The 14,400-nt window shown below is 38.4% G+C and overlaps 1 long non-coding RNA gene across 1 annotated transcript in view; it reads left to right on the top strand.

Moving 5' to 3' along the window:
* Window positions 1–224: 224 nt before the first annotated feature.
* Window positions 225–14,400, top strand: part of LOC148115129 (uncharacterized) — a 202,681-nt gene continuing 188,505 nt past the window's right edge. Inside the window, exon 1 of the long non-coding RNA XR_015731892.1 lies at window positions 225–350. This is a non-coding gene — a long non-coding RNA (uncharacterized LOC148115129). The remainder of the gene's footprint in view (window positions 351–14,400) is intronic.

The following is a 14,400-nucleotide window of genomic DNA, read 5'->3' on the forward strand; positions in this document are numbered from 1 at the left end:
CTTCTTATGAAAATAATTTCTTATGGGTTTTTCTATTTTGATAAATTATAAACCTATGCAAAGTTAGAAATGCAAAATAGGGCCAGCTTGGCTAGAAAATGCACATTTATTTGAGTCCTGACCTAATCCAGCGTGGAAACAATCCAGTCAGGGTCCCGGGGGTAGAGGAGGGGAAGACGCTGTGTTCAAAAGCCATTTCTAATAACTTATTCCGCTTGTCTCAGGGAAATTCTTAATCCTGGTAATACCTTTCTGTTTGGCGGTCTCTAATGGGACATGTTAAATCAGTATTCAGAGCAGACAGGAGTCACAGCTTGACCTGAAAATGGACTGCATTGCTTCCAAACAAGGTACCTGTCACTTTTGCCAAAGTAGGACACTTTCTGCTGGAGGTCTGACTGATTTAGTTTATGCTACATTAGCCGAAGTGCTCCGTGACTCATCGCCTCAGACGCTGTAACGCTGAATTTAAAAAGATTAATCCCACCAGCATATGTGTAGCCGTTCGGCATGATGAAGTTGTTTGTCTGAATATTGGAAAATGGTGCATCTGGTCTTAAGCCTCCCAAGGGGCTTGTCCACCAAGGAATTTCTTTCACTTTTGGTTGACTTCTAAGAGAAATTGAATGCCTAGGCAATAGAGCAGAATTTGGAGAAAGAAAAGCAGGTAGTACATATGGATTTGAGAACTGAGACGATTTTTTCTTATTTATGGCCTGTATTTTCTGTGTGCAATCTGACGTTCTCTACACCAGCTGGTGAACTGGTGAGCAAGTGCAGGTGATTGAATAGGACTGGGTAAATTAAGAACTGAAAGTGTCATGTTGATTTTGTTTCAAATTTTAGAGTGAATTGGGCTGATTTGCACTTTTTGAGCTAAAGCACTTCCAAAAACAATTACTTGAATTGACATTTCCCTACATTTTGTAATCCACTTCTAGATTCAGAAAAATACAATATGGCTTCTTAAAAAAAAGTGTACAAAAACCACCTGTAGTTATATACTGCATTCTACACAGTATGTGTTTTTCTAAAAATGTTTTTAAAAGTATTCTTAGAAATGCATATAATAATGTACAGTATGCATGCTTACCTATGATTTTTGTGCATTTTTTTAAAAAAAATAGATTGATGCGGTGAAAGACAATCTACAGTAGATCTATGAAACTGATTGGGGCTGAAATTAGATTGATCTGCTTATTATTCCAGCTAGAAGCCAAGTCTGAATCTGATATGGTAGCGAAGTGATGGTCTTGAAGTGTCAGGCCAGACAGTTCTCTCTATCACAATACACATGCAGTATTATTAATCACAGATGATACTTTATCATCTGCACACACACTTTGAATTAGTCTTTAATGTTTTTCTGAGGGAGGCTCCATGACTCAGTGGTTAAGATGCTGAAAGTGTCAGCTGGAAAGTCAATAGTCCAGGTTCAAGACCTGACCACCACATGATGGGGTGAAGTCTCGTTATACGGCCCCAACTCCTGCCAACCTAGCAGTTAGAAAGCATGCAAATGCAAGTAGATAAATAGGTATCACTTTGATGGGAAGGTTACTGCATTCCGTATTTTCTTACTGGCCACATGATGACAGAAACAACTCTCGGACAGCTCAGCAGTGGTGAAATCCAAATTTTTTTTACTACCGGTTCTGTGGGCGTGGCTTGGTGGGCGTGGTGTGGCTTGGTGGGCATGGCTTGGTGGGCATGGCAGGGGAAGGATACTGCAAAATCTCCATTCCCATCCTACTCCAGGGGAAGGTTACTACAAAATCCCCATTCCCATCCCACTCTGGGACCAGCCAGAGGTGGAATTTGCCGGTTCTCCAAACTACTCAAAATTTCCGCTACCAGTTCTCCAAAACCTGTCAGAACCTGCTGGATTTCACCCCTGTAGCTCAGACTCCCTCAGATAAGAATTGGAGACGAGCACTGCTTCCTAGAGTTGGTCACGACCGGACAGGGGAAACCTTTAAACCTTTTCAATGCTCTTCTGAGCAATTATGGGATTATATCTTGCTGAGTACACTGTTCTCTTTTTCTCTTTCTCCGAACCACCCGCCTTCATCGCTACAGGATCGGGTGATCCAGTCCAAACCGGGAGCATTTCACCCCTGAACCTAGATAATGAGTAGGCAAATAGACTGTTCCTTTTATTTTGTGACTAACCCAAGATATATAGAGAGGTCCAAAGGCAGCTCATTCCTTTCAATAAGCCTCCTGCATTTATAATTGGAGAACTAGTACTCAAAAAGGGAATATTTATATTGAGTATTATCTACAACCACAATGAAAAAAATGTTTTTTTTTTTTCAAAATCTGGATTTTTAAATACAATTTTATTAATAGTTTCTGAAAGGAAGAATATACTTTTATTCAGTAAAGGATACAGACTCTAGGCTGACTAGTGCAGATTTGAGCTTTCTAACTGTTCATTACATAGTGAAAAATATTTCACCTCTCTCACTAGTACTAGGCCATAGCTAGCACAGGGAATAGCATGTGCTGTCTTTTTCACACAGAATGTCACAAAATAATGGTTATGATAAAACTAGCCTATGGGTGAACTTGAGCCACATTAGTCAAAATGTGCTCAAACTGACCTGTATTGACCTTACTATTAGCAGAAAACTATCCATGTGATAACTCTTATTTAGATTATTAAAAGTATCATGTGAAAACCTTGATTAACCAAGGCATGATGGGTAATAGAGGTTTACATAGCCAACTGGATGACTGCCATGGCACATGGAATATTGCAACTTGGGATGTTTGGAGAGGTTTACTACGGTTCACTGCTTTTAAGACTGGACCTGGAGCATGTCCTGTCAGTTCTGATGTGGTGAGCATACATAAGTCTTGCAAAAAGTATGGCCCTATGCCATATATAGTGAATGGGTGAAAGCTGCCATTTGTACATGGCCAACTTATGCAGAAGGGGGAGGGGGAGAGAGAGAAACTTGATTTAGGACAACATCAGAACTCTCAGAAATCAAAGCTAATGCAATTCACAGCATTGCCTGAAACATCTGCTCAATTGCTTCAAAATTCTGTATTCCAACTTCTTGAAAATCCCCAAACTTCAGTCAGGGGCTGTGTAGAAGGATGTTCAGCATAGAAGGTAGATGGATGAAGCCTGCAGCCTGCACAAGTCCAGCTTGTACAGAAAGATAGAGAGAGACAAACTTGATTTAGCACAACATTAGAATCCTCAGAAATCAAAGCTAATGCAATTCATAGCCCTGCCTGAAACATCTGCTCAATTGTTTCAATGTTCTGTATTCCAGCTTCTTGGAAATTCCCAAACTGTAGTCAGAGGCTGTGCAGAACGATGTTAGCCTCCTGCTTTTCTCAACCTTAGATGAAAACTTCTAGAGTTTTGCTCCTACTTTTAAAACAACTGATTTTTTTTTAATCCCCAGGAGAAGGAGAGAGGGGCTGAGGTAATCTCCCTCTGAATATGACCCAGCATGTGTATCTTTCTCTCATGAGACTGACAATCTGGCATTAGGAAGTTCTTTTCCACATGGGAATATGGACTGACAGGCTGGCATGAGGATCTAATGTTCAAACAGCAGATGAGAATGATAACAAACATGCGTTATTGTGCTGGCATTTCTATCTCATGCAGACTCCTACTTTTTTCCCCTCACTTATTGACAGGGAAGACTGTGACAAGAGTAGCATAAACTTTGAGGTCTTCGTGAGTAGCATAACTCAATAAGAGGAGCACAGTTTTTTCCAGATTGAGGGCCATATTTGGTCTTTTAAGTAGCATGTTTCAGGTCAGACTTTGCTGGAACAAAACCTAAATTTTATTACTTATTATAGAATAGAATAGAATTCTGTATTGGCCAAGTGTGATTGGACACACAAGGAATTTGTCTTGGTGCACACGCTCTCAGTGTACATAAAAGAAAAGATACATTTGTCAAGAATCATAAGGTACAACACTTAATGTTAATCATAGGGAAACAGTCAATATAAATCTTAAGGATACCAGCAACAAGGTTACAGTCATACAGTCATAAATGGGAGGAGATGGGTGATAGGAACAATGAGAAGATTAATAGTAATGCAGACTTAGTAACTAGTTTGACAGTGTTGAGGGAATTATTTGTTTAGCAGAGTGATGGCATTTGGGAAAAAACTGTTCTTGTGTCTAGTTTTCTACATAATGTAATTATTCTACATAATAAATAATAATGTTACATTAAAATTGTGTTTGGGCAACAAGTTTTGGAAGTATCTGAGAGGCATACTTAAGATGTTTGGGGGCTGCTGGCTATCCTTCAGTTATACTTCTCTAGTGCATTACATTGCAAGGTAGAATGTTACATTGCATGTTCTTGAATTTTAATAGCAAAACAAAACACAGCAAAAGAAATTTTCTGCCACCCGGTATTTTTGCAGTATAGTGTATTTTTTAATTTTCACCTGCATTTCCTAACAACTACCTTAATTTCTGACCTTGTTTCATGAATTTGGGTAAGCGTAAAGATATAAGGATCAACCTATTAACCAGAAGCTGAAAACAGGAGTGACAAAACTTTATGAGCCTGACCACTAGATTGCCATCTAGAGGCTTTATAAAATTAGTAGGCACCATTCATCCCAAATCTCATCCCTCTGATAAATTATCTGGTAATAAAAAGACTGGTTCCAAGCCTGAACCATTTCTCTGTGCACATATAAAAATGAAATTAGGAAACTTGAAAGGTTGACTTTTCCTTAATGAGCCAACTAATACGTAATCTATCTTGGAGGTCTTTGTCCTCAATCCGTCTCTGTTTGAGTTAAGGCAAGTATCTTTGTACAGCACGATATTCATGCTCTTCCTAATACTAGTGCTATAAAAACTCACACCTTAGACACTAAAAATGTCTCTCTAGGGTAGGCTTCCATAGGTTTTTCCCAACTAGACAAAGCCCCACCTTGAGCATTGTTTTTAAATACTTTTGGTTAAGGCTGTTGTATTCTGACACATTTGGATGTTGTACATATTATGTTTGGGCAAAGTGTTAATATCTTCTGGTAACCATTACTTTCGTGTTTTGATTGTGGCTTTAATAATTTGTACTGGGTTTTGGTAGTTACATTGTGGATTTCACAATGTTTCTGAAAATATACAGTATAGACATGAGAACTGTAGGCATTATGAATGTCAATGTCCATGGTTTCCCACAAGCATCAATGTTGGTTGCTGAAGAAAGGTAATGCTATCTATCATCCTTCTAGATGAGTTTTGCCTAAAGTTCCCAAAGCTCTTTGGCACATTACTAATATATCTGGATAGCAATAGCTTAGGGCCGTGATGGCAAATCTATGGCATGGGTGCCACAGGTGGCACGTGGAGCCATATCGGTGGGCATGCGAGCATTGCCCTAGTTCAGCTGCAGTGCACATGTGTGTGCTGGCCAGCTGATTTTCAGGCCTTCCAGGCCCACTGGAAGTTGGGAAACAGGCTGTTTCTGACCTCTGGAGGGCCTCCGGGGGTGAGGAAGGCCCGTTTTTCACTCTCCCTAGGCTCAAGGCTTTCTAGGGGGTGGGGTGCATTGCATTATGGGTGTGGGCATGCACACGCATGACTCCCCCGCACTCCCTCCACTTTTGGCACATGATGGCAAAAAGGTTAGCCATCACTGGTTTAGGGGATCTTGATAAACTTAGGTTTAATCTAAAACATCATTTTTACATTCTTTGTTATTTCAACTTGTATCCTACCCTTCCATCCATGGGCACTTCAGGTGTTAATGATACACACACAATATATATATATACCCAAAGAAAGGGAGGGAAGAAGAAGAGATAAAACCCAATTAAAATTCAAAAACAACAGCTCAAATTGTCATCAATTCTCAAAAGACCTGGCTAAAAAAAGAAGGCTTAAATTCTTTCCCAAGGTAGAATATTAAACACGATGTCTCCTTTCTTTCTCGCTTCCAAATGGATTTATAAGATGTGTAAGGTTATTTGCTCTTAATAAGTACATTCTGAGTAGTGAATCACCATTCAGAATAAAGATTTATCTTTGCTTAAATTCACCTCAGAAAGCTTGGATTTAATTCTCCTCTGCTACATATGGAAAAGCTGTTTTACATATTTTCCACAAAGTTTGCTTTCATCACTTCCTCCTGAGTTCTCTGCATTAATTAGACATGTTCTTTTAATAAACTTCAAATTGCTTTATCATGAACATGTCTGTATACCATAGAATCATAAGATTAGAGGGGACCTTGAAGGTCTTCTAGTCCATCAATCTGCCCAAACTGGAATCCTCCGACCATCCTAGAAAAATGGCTATTCAACCTTTGTTTGAAAATCTCTAATGATAGCAATAGCAGTAGCACTTTGACTTATGTACCACTTCACAATGCTTTACAGCCCTCTCTAAGCCATTTATAGGGTCCAGCATATTGCCCCCAACAATTTGGGTCCTCATTTTACTGACCTTGGAAGGATGGAAGGCTGAGTCAACCTTGAGCCAGTGAGAATCGAATTGCTGAACTGTAGGCAGTTGGCAGTCAGCAGAACTGCATTCTAACCACTGCGCCACCATAGCTCATTATCACTAATGATAGTGCACTCTCTCACTATTCCTAGAGGCAAGCTGTCCCACTTGCTTAATGGTTGAGAAATTTTAGTGTAGAATGGAATGATCACTTTCTATTATCATGACCCAAATTCCTATTATCTTGCAGCCCAAGATTGCATTGGCCTTTTTGGCAACTACAGCACCATGCCTGTGTCTGTGCCATACACATGTATCAGTGGTGGGTTTTAAAATTTTTTACTACTGGTTCTATGGGTGATGGCTTAGTGGGCATGGCATGGCTTGGTGGGCGTGGCAGGGGAAGGATACTGTAAAATCTCCATTCCCACCCCACTCCAGGGGAAGGATACTGCAAAATCTTCATTCCCACCCCACTCCAGGGGAAGGATACTGCAAAATCCCCATTTCCTCCCGATCAACTGGGGCTTGGGAAGCAGCAAATAGAAGAGGGCAAAATCAGTCAGAATTTTTACTACCGGTTCTCCGAACTACTCAAAGTTTCCTCTACCGGTTCTCCAGAACTGGTCAGAACCTGATGAAACCCACCTCTGACATGTATATATATGGATGTGCGTTCTGATGTGGTATTAATAGCAATAGCAATAGCCCTTAGCCTTATATATCACTTCACAGTGCTTTACAGTCTACTCTAAGTGGTTTACAGAGTCAGCATATTGCCCCCCCAAAAATTGGGTCCTCATTTTACTGACCTTGGAACGATAGAAGGCTAAGTCAACTTTGAGCCAGTCAGGATTGAACTGCTGGCAGTCAGCAGAATTAACCTGCAATACTGCATTCTAACCACTGCACCACCATGGCTATGGCTAGGGTTTCAGTTCCTCTTTTTTTTTTTTTTTTTTAGATATTTCAGGATAACTTCACTGTCCCCGTGTCTCATTACTACAATATTTTTTTTAAAGAAGGCCAAGGAAAGACATTTTATGATATGGGTAATTACTATGAGACAGATGGGTGTAACCATTTTCACAGATTTCCGATCATCAGCAACTTCTTCCACAACGCAAGTAGTTTCTCAAATATTCCAGAATTTCAGGAGAGAATAAAAAGGGAATCTGTTAGGAAAGGTCCCAAAATGATTTGTTAAAAGTATTTGAGTCTTACTGTACTTCAGCAGCATCCATGCACTTCTTCTCAGAGAATTGTAGACAACCATAATTTGGTTTAGATGTTTTCTGGAGACTTTCTCAAGGGAGGAGGGCTCTGACAAAAAAAAAAAAACATTTAAGAAACACTGCTCTAAAATATACTGTCTATCTTTTAAAATATTTTAAAGATGGGACATTATTACTATCACACTTATCCTGAATCAATTGATAGCAGGATGATGGCCTCTTTACTGAAAGCTATGGACTGTAATCTGGTCCAGCATGGTTGATAGATAGGTAGATGTGTTTTGATTGCCCAGTCTAGAGCTAAGAGAGAGTGATGGATCCAAAGTCTGACTTTGCTGACTTTTTTAGGAATGTGACAATACCCAGAGGCAGCCTCACTTCATCTTGGTCCTTAGTCTATAAAAGTATGGGTGTATAAGAAAGGAGAAAACAATAAGCAGAGGAGGAGCAGGAAGAGATGTCTGGAATGTATAATTCTTAGTCAACTGCCAGAAGCTATGATAAGCATCCACTATGGTGGGATTATGCCTGGAGATTGGCCTGGAGTTTGTAACAATCAGAAGAGAAGCAACCACACTGAAGCAGCACCTAATCCCATCAAGTGGCAAAGACTTTTGAAGGAAAAAGATTATAGATCACTTGACAAACTTTAAGATTTTTTCCTGTTATAAGGACGAATCTTCACTAATCTACATGCCTTAATTGCAGTGTTATAAATAGAACTCTTCTATGCTAAGAAAGCTCAAATACCTTGGTCATCAAGTGAGAAGAAGGGAATCATTGGAAAAGACCCTGATGTTGGGAAACATTGAAGATAAAAGGAGAAGGGGATGGAAGAGGATGAGATGATTAGATAGTGTCATTGACATAGTGAGGTAGCCATTGTGTATATGTAGATCAGACTGGTTGGTTGGAACACATATGCGGAGCCTGGCACCGAAATAATTTGGAGATCATGAATCATTAGACTGTTTAAATTTTGTTTTTGGTTTAGGTATTGCTTTCCTAGAAATCATGTGATTTACTGTAGGGATTGTAGGATATGAAACTTATGCCCATATATGGGGTAAATATGTAGTAACTGAATACTTTCCTTTTAATCACGAATGTAATATGAGAATGTATAGCTGTAATCATGTCTTCTGATACGCCCAATACCCTTGTTTAATAAAAGAGAGGTCTGGAGTCAGCTCGAGACTCTCTCATCCCGAGAAACACCTGTGTCTGTGTCTTCTCTAATCTGGACCCCTCATGAGGAGCCCACCAGATGATCGCAACAACATAGTGAACATGGGTTTGGGCAGACTCCAGGAGACAGTGGAGGACAAGGGGGCCTGGCCTGCTGTGGTCCATGGGGTTGCAAAGAGTTAGACACAACTTAGCTACTGAACAACAAAATGCTGAGACAACTTCCAAATGATCTACAAATTCTATGTACATTGCTATTACATACCTATTGCATTGTCTTATTACTAATAAAGGTTTGTGGAGAAAACTGGCCACTATTGATGTCTGAAGTGGCCACCTTAACCCTAATCAGTCCCTGAAACCTAATCCCTTTATCTGTCTACATGGAATTAAAGTTAAACCCCATACCAATATAGTCTGGCCTAGCCCAATTTGACAAATTAGAGTGTAGAAATCAGTTTATCATTTTAATAACTAATTAACATTCCTAGACTAGATGAATTTCAGTTGTGAATAAAGAAAAGGATTTTTGTTTGTTTGATACACATTTTCTTGGATCAGCTGCTAAATCACAGCATGTGACTCAGGTCACCCGTTGAAATGTCTAACTGTTTCATTTCTTACTAAACCACCCCCAACAGGTACAAAGAACCAAATTTAGCTTTGTTACATTTGAACAAAGATCAAAGCTGTTTGTAAATGAATTAGTCTAAGATTTCTTACAGCCTTGTCAGTATCAATAAAGTGAACTGCTGCTGTTCTCACTTCTTTTGTACTTTCCAAAGTAAGTTAAGTCTGCTTGACTCCTAGTGACTTCATAGACGCAACCCTGCAGTTTCCTTACCAATATGGTATTGGTTCCACTAACATCAAAACTGCTTGCTTGAAGAAAATGAGTTCATCAGGGAAAGGTCTTGGCTTGAAATATTTTTTTTTCTTTGTCAAAACATATTTTTGAAAGCAGTAAGGTTTCCTGGAATGATTATCTATAAGTAGCAAAGAAATTTATTCTATAAAGAAGATATTCCAAAGACATGTCATTTAATTAAAATACAACCTTTATCAATGATAATGAGAAAGTATAGTATATGTGGATTGTCACTGGATAGCATCATATGTACAGCTGTAGACTTGACAGGATGAGTACAGGGCAAAGTTAACACATTCCAGTAGAATGGCTTATTCAGAATATTCTATGTAATTCTTCTAGTATCATAAATGATGAGGTAGTATCTTTTAAAGGATGAGGATGCATCATCTAAAGCAGGGCTGTCAAACCCCTAGCCCACAGGCCAGATGTATTATGTGCTGGCCATGCCCATGCCTAGTTTAGTGAAGGAGGGAAAAAAGTCCCGATACGTCATGTGATGCCACTGTGAAAATGTGAATTTGACACCCCTGATCTAAAGGACGAGAAATCTGTAAAACTCTATGTAGCTCCTGAATCTCTTTTTTGTTTCCAGTTGTACTGCCAGATTTTGGCAACACCTTTGCAAAAATCAATGGGATGGCTTCCCATTTGAGATAGGAAACTCATAAAAATGTATTTTACAAAAAGGGGGGGGGAATCATACCCCTGCGTGGGAAATTAAACCTGGCTTTGATTGTGTATTCTCACTCATTTCAATCCTCCTCCCCCAATATTAAAAAATTAAAAACATTCTTGCTTTGAAATAATGTATATTAATTCCAGATCAAAAGCTAACTTTAGTCTATCACATATACCATTTTTAAGCATCTGCTCAGCATATTAACTCTGGCAGATTTGTTGACTTATGACCCATACTTGAGTCAAAACAGCTTGATGAATGTCTCAGAGATGCTCAAAGAGAGACCATTTGTTATGGCCAATCATGCTTGTGGTCATACTTCAGTAATAGTTCTTATGTTCTAATGTCTGTATTGCTGTATTCTCTCTTTTAAGTTTTGTATGATGGGAGAGACCACCTTGTTTTGAGTGTAGGACCAAGATAAAATGTAACTGGGAGAGAAGCCTAATGAACAGAACATTCCAATGACATTTCTGATGTGTGGTGATACTAAAATATTTCTGTTTAGCTTACCTTTCTGAATTTAAATGAGCTTTTGGGCAGTTCATAGATTCAAATAGAAAGCAAGAAAACCCCTTCTTTTCCTCTTCTTCCTCTTCCTCCTCTTCCTCCTCTATCCCCTTCTTCCCATGATTTAGAAACATGCTAATATACTAAATAAAGAAAAATGACCACGGTGGTTTAGTGCTTTAAAGTCTATTTTGAAACTAAAAATAGAAATTTGCATTTTTCCCTCCATTTTGTATAGTTAAAACAGATATGTTTACCTTACCTAAATATAGGTTTCCTTTTACAATTATTGTATTTGAAAAGAAGAAAGATTATTTTCTTCCATTGACTAAATCATGGGGATTAGGAGCACTTTATAGAACACAAATTATTACCTTCCCTATCAATGGTGGTTAACTATAGAGCTATCTGAAGACTTAGCTGCATCTTGGCCAGCAATTTTGCATTAATGTTCCAGATGTAAAGCTCAAAGATTTTGTATAAATTTGTGAAATTGATTTGGAAGTTGTGAGGCTACCAGTGAGTGAACAGATTGTACATCCTCTCTGTGACAAGTACAATTTCATTTTCTTGTTATTTGTGAAATTAAAACTAGAGACCAATTTTATAATGGCATATCATATAATGAAATTCTAGGAAATAGCCCAGAATTATGTGAGTGTTATCAGGTAGGAAAGATAGTATACTTTTCCAAAGTCCTTTGTTAGCTGTATTTTCTGACTGTCATGATTGTACCCAGTGGTGGGTTTCAAATTTTTTTACTACCGGTTCTGTGGGTGTGCTTGGTGGGTGTGGCATGGCTTGGTGGGCATGGCAGAGGAAGGATACTGTAAAATCTCCATTTCCTCCCCACTCCAGGGGAAGATTACTGCAAAATCCCCATTTCTTCCCGATCAGCTGGGACTCGGGGCGGAGCCAGTCAGAGGTGGTATTTACTGGTTCTCCAAACTACTCAAAATTTCCACTACCGGTTCTCCAGAACTGGTCAGATCCTGCTGAAACCCACCTCTGATTGTACCCAAATAATTGAACTTTTCAAAGTTAACCTCACATAGAATATATCATAGAACCTCTGATAGAATATATAACTAAGATATGTGTCCACATGGCCAGAGCTACAGTTTCTGGGCAAATGAAATCATGAATAACAACAGAATGTAAGAATCCCAAGTCAGCAATGAATCTAATACAGCACTTCCCACACAAGTTGAATCCATTTTCCTAGATCTGTCTTTTCAAACACCTGAAACACTTGATATTTATGTAGTCTGGGTTTAGATGTTTTATTTTGTCTTAATCTCTTCTGGTATTATATAAATTCCAGAACTTGAATTGCTTCCTTAGAACTGGATGGAAAGGATTGGTACATTTGGGACTCATCAATGTTTTGAGAAAATAAACTCTCCCAATTATTTGAGCCAGGAGTTTCCTCTATGCTTTAAAATGGATTATGTGAAAACTTGCAAGTTATCATTACTTATGCCTTTGAACAGAAGTTTCCCAGCAAGATTTTCTAAGATCATCCCTTTAGGAATTTAGCAACTGTAAAATTCTGAAATCCCTTGTTGGACAGGAGACCAAGTGGACACCATTGCTGAAAAATATAGCATTATGGATGCTACTTATCTGACAAGAAGAAGTATGAAACAGTAACTTTTCTGGAATGTCAGAACTTTTCTTTCTCTTCAAGTTCTTTCTTGAAGATTGTTTACTGTCAATGTTGCAGATTGAATGTTATACCTTATTCTTGGATGCAGGCTATCCTGAAAAGTTTAACTAAAATTTGAGGTAAAATAATTTTTCAAGTGGAACAAGAACATAATGGAATGTATTATCACATATTTCGAGGGGCAGAAAAATAAGCAGAGAAAAATCTAGGACAGCCAGGATATGAATATACAATTTTTAAGGACACTTTAGAAGTACTTCATCTTTTCATTATTGACAAGCATAAAGAAGAATCCCTTCACATGTGCCTAAAGGAGTTTGCCGAGCAGACAGTGGAATTTGTTTGGACTTCTTTAATATATTCTGGAATCTGGGTGGAGTGGAAAGTTACTTAGAGCAGAAGTCAATGCTGATTATACTGGTTATTGAATAAGTGATTTTTCTAGCATTGTTTAACATTGTTTAACATTCAGGTTCAAAATTCTTTCTGAAAAGGAAAGTAATAATTAACTCAACTGTAAAGGAGAGCTGCTGATCCTTTAAAATAATTGAAGAGTTGCATCATCTATATACTACTAGATAACTGTAACAAAGGTAATTCTATGTGTTTGCATAAAGAAAAAAACGTGCTTCCTGAAATAATTTTCCACAGGGATAAAAGAGAGGTCATTTTTGAGAGAATAATGCTTGTCCATGTATTGATATATTGCTTTTCTGAAAGCTTTTTGAAGAAGCTGTACCTAATTAGAGAAAGTTGCCAAATGGGTGCAATTTCCAGTAATTTATTTCATAATGCCATGTGCTACAAAACCCCTGAGAACATCACTGTTAATTATTTAATGTATTTGAAATACACAGAGCTCTTTATAAGTATTTTTGATCCAACGAAGATGAAAGGAAAGTCAATGAGAACAAATACTTCTGCGGGAAGCTAGGGAGGAAGGAATCAGCAGGAATCAAGATGGTGATTCCATCTAGAATCCTTTGCTTAACAGCTTAGTGTTGATGGATAAAAATTATATAGTGTGACCTCTACTGAATATAAACATGCAATTTTTATATGCAGTAGAGGTCACACTATATAATTTTAGCATGAGTACTGTAGCATGAGTACAGTTTTCACAGGTAGTTATGAGTTCAGGTACAAGAGGAGAACATTATTCTTTACTGAACAATTTATATTATCTGAAGTCCTTTGATGTACTCTCTTCAGGAAATCTTAACACATATATACCATGTTTTCACGAAAATAAGACCCTGTCTTATATTTTTTTGAACCCCGAAATAAGTGTTGGCCTTATTTTTGGGGAGGTCTTATTATTTTGGGGCGCATGGAGCAAGACAGGGATCACCTTGCTGTCTTACCTGATTTCCAGCTTTGTATCCCTAACCCTAACCAGAGGAAATGGTGGGGCAGCTAATGCTTTCTTTTGGAATTTATAAATGGAGAAAATAAGTGGAAGCTAAAGCTAGCCTATTCTAGCCTAGCCTATTCTATCCACTAATTGCCTGGAAGTGGTCCCCAGGAAACAGCCAGCCAGGCTGGGAGAAGATGTCAAGCAGGGAATTAGTCTTGTGCAGTCAAAAGAGATCCAGAACTGACTCTCTAAGCTTCTTAGAGATTTATCTATCTGTTCCCAAGAGAGGGAAAGCAGTCTGGGGAGTTTCCTATGTAATAGGGAGAATATAACAATGTAGTTAGCTTGAATTCTATATGTGTGGCTCTAGTTGCTTTTGCCTGACATCCGTTTTAAATTTCCAATGGAGAGAAGAGCATTATGTGAAAAAAGGCATT

This window comes from Pantherophis guttatus, chromosome 2 (genome assembly GCF_059756535.1).
Source record: "Pantherophis guttatus breed Tessera chromosome 2, ASM5975653v1, whole genome shotgun sequence".
In the NCBI taxonomy this organism is placed as follows: domain Eukaryota; kingdom Metazoa; phylum Chordata; class Lepidosauria; order Squamata; family Colubridae; genus Pantherophis; species Pantherophis guttatus.